At 41.9% G+C, this 2,944-nt stretch overlaps 1 protein-coding gene across 1 annotated transcript in view; it reads right to left on the minus strand.

Moving 5' to 3' along the window:
* LOC135259338 (serine/threonine-protein phosphatase 2A 55 kDa regulatory subunit B gamma isoform) overlaps window positions 1–2,944 on the minus strand; it is a 99,498-nt gene that overhangs the window by 96,418 nt on the left and 136 nt on the right. The gene's annotated exons all lie outside the window — the stretch shown is intronic.

Below are 2,944 nucleotides of genomic sequence, written 5' to 3' on the forward strand. Positions count from 1 at the left end.
GTTATTACCAAAATGAAATATTAATAAAGAGGCATCACCCCGTACCTGTTCGATTTAAATCATACCCACACAGACCGCGGGTCAGAGTCTGAGTCGCGCATGCCTTTTCTCGGCTGACAAATGGAGGAAGGCATTACGCGGGGGCCGTGCGGCAGGTGACGCCAGTCATTTGCATGAGATTGATTGCCGCTTGCACGCTTATCCGGGATCACTTTCTCATTTCCATCGGAGCTCGGGGCCAGCCGGTGCATTCGGGCTTCATATGGAGGCTTTCCTCTGAGATACCAGCGGCATTAACGGGGCCTCTCCCGGGCTCCCCAGATCCCCCCCCCCCCCCCCCATCCCGGAAGGACCCCCATTCCAAATAAAACATGAAGTGTCACTCGATCACCGCCACACGCCGAATAAATTTTCGAATGTTAGGCGGGGACATGTTGACGCCGCAGAGCTGTTTGCACATGTGCGGTCATCGGCGCCGTGCGTCATTGGACCGAGCTGGGTGATGCACATCAGTGACACAGGAGTGGGGGTGCACAGGCGTAATCCTGACAACATCATGGGTCCCCCCCCCACCCCACACAGGGCACTAATGGAGCGCTAAGAACAACCTTCCTCACCTTTCACAGATTGAAGAGGCTGATGTCATGTGACCGTATGTTGTTTCTTTTTTTTTCTTTTTCTTTTGTAAAAAGTGAGATCAGCGACTAATTCATGAGGGCATTTTGGAAAAAACATCCCATTTTCACCGAAACTCCCAGCGGAGCACTGAACAAAAGCCGTTTTTTTAAAGAACAACAACAATAATAAAACCTTTTAAAAAATATATAGACAGCAATTTGTAAAGCTGCATATTAAGGCCATGGTTAATTGGATAAAAGCACTAAGCCCCTTCTCAGCGGCTTGCGTTACCACAGCAACATAGAAATTGATCAGCAACTAGTGACTGGAGGGTCTAACTGACTCATAAGGTAACGTTTACCACTCAAACCAACTAATGCGTCGGTCACGTTCCTATACACGCTCTCAAAGCCTGGGGAGCACACTCCTCTATATGACTGAGGCTCTGTCCATACTAGGCAAGGCCCTGTGGAATGAACAATGTGTAGAGATATTCATTTCCTCGCACTGCCTTTACTGAAACATTCAGAGGCCACGCTACATCATGACCAACAATCCTAATGCTTCAGGGTTCACATCTCAACTCCCCCCCTGCTTTCTATGTTTGTATTCACTTCCTATCTGTCCTGTTGAAATCTTAATTCTTTATTGAAGTTCGGCCTTTATCATGAGATCTGTCGTGTTGAGAAGTTGAGGTCATTTCTAGATTAAAATTCAGTTTTATTTAAACTTGTAAAAATTTTAATTGTCATTTTATTATAGCAATGAAATTACAGTACAGTGTACATGTGGCCAAGAACAAGAAATGGTGCCAAATATAACAAAATAAGTTTATACACACAGTCACGCACACACAGATCCAAATTTCACATGCACCCACTACTGCAATGGTTCAATAAAATCACTCCAGAACTAAAAGATGTTTCTCTCTGCCTCAGCATGACCAGAGTCATTAGCCGAGTTGCATGCGCGGCACACAGCCCATCAATTTACATGGGATTTGTGTCAGCTGGAGGAATGGGCTGGGCTGACCAGCATCCTTCATCCAGCCCACGCTTAATAGCAGAAGCTCAAGCTATCGACTGCCAGCTTCATTCAATCATTAAAGAACCGTCAATACACCTAAATAAAGGCCCCGAAGCCCAAGATTACATTTTCAAACAGGAGAGTTGAAAACAATGCTTCCAATTCAAGGGACTTATGAGACTAGCAATTTTGCCTACAGGTGAATGGCATCAAAGAGTCTGACACCTCGCTATGGATTTTAGGGTCCTGCTGAGATTTGTTCCGATTAACTTTGGTGTACTGTCATCCAGCAAACATCCACAGTCAGAGAAGCTCTGAACGGGGCAGATGACAATAAAGCTTTCCATAGCTTATTTCATTCTCATGGTTCACATGTCCACAACATACAATGCTACCCTTCTACAAAACATTAAAGCACCTGTAAATTAAAAGCATTCAACAAACTCTGCTCCAATTCTAAAAAAAATGCATCATAGCATCTGTGCCACATTCAGTACTGCATTCTAATATGACACAGTTTTATATAGGAAACAATGACACTAATTATTAAACCATGAAAAGACCAATAGCCTATTAGAAATGTTACAAAACATTAAGCTGTAATGCAATTTAAGCATTTAATTGGAGCATTTACATTTACAAATCTTGTATAAGCAGTTCAAATCTACAATGGAATATAACTTAACGAGTCTCAAAAGAGTTGCGATGCGATGGTGGTAACGTCTTTTGAGCCTGTATTCATAAAAATACTATTCATAAAAATTTTATTTGGTTGTAATGTACTGCCCACTGGTGGACAATTAACGCTACAAAATGATCCAATGGTTTCTAAAGCGCGTACACTTTCCAGTTTCAAGCTTTACTCTTGTCGTCAATACACAACAAAAATGAAACCTATGGAACATTTATATGTACTAATTATTTTCATACTACATAAGTTTACAATATGAATCTGCTTTCGCGCGCACGACGACAAAAAAGCAGTAAAGTGAAGTAGGCCTAAGGCATTACAGGTGTGGTGTGGAATTCTAAATACTAATCAGACTTCCCATAATATTAAAAACTATTAAAAACAACAGCAATATTATAAAAAATTATGTGTGATTTAACGTAAGGCCAGTTGTACTTAGCTTAGTTGCTCTAAGCCAATCTACCACTGGGTGTCCGGCTGTGGTGAAAAACATTACATAACTCAATGCAAACGGTCTGGCACCATACACCTGCAAACACCTTAAATTATTGCCAAACGCTTACCAAACATAGCACTTTTTAACTTTCGAAGATGAAAGGTGCTACTTAC

Source organism: Anguilla rostrata, chromosome 7 (genome assembly GCF_018555375.3).
Source record: "Anguilla rostrata isolate EN2019 chromosome 7, ASM1855537v3, whole genome shotgun sequence".
NCBI classification, from domain to species: Eukaryota; Metazoa; Chordata; class Actinopteri; order Anguilliformes; family Anguillidae; genus Anguilla; species Anguilla rostrata.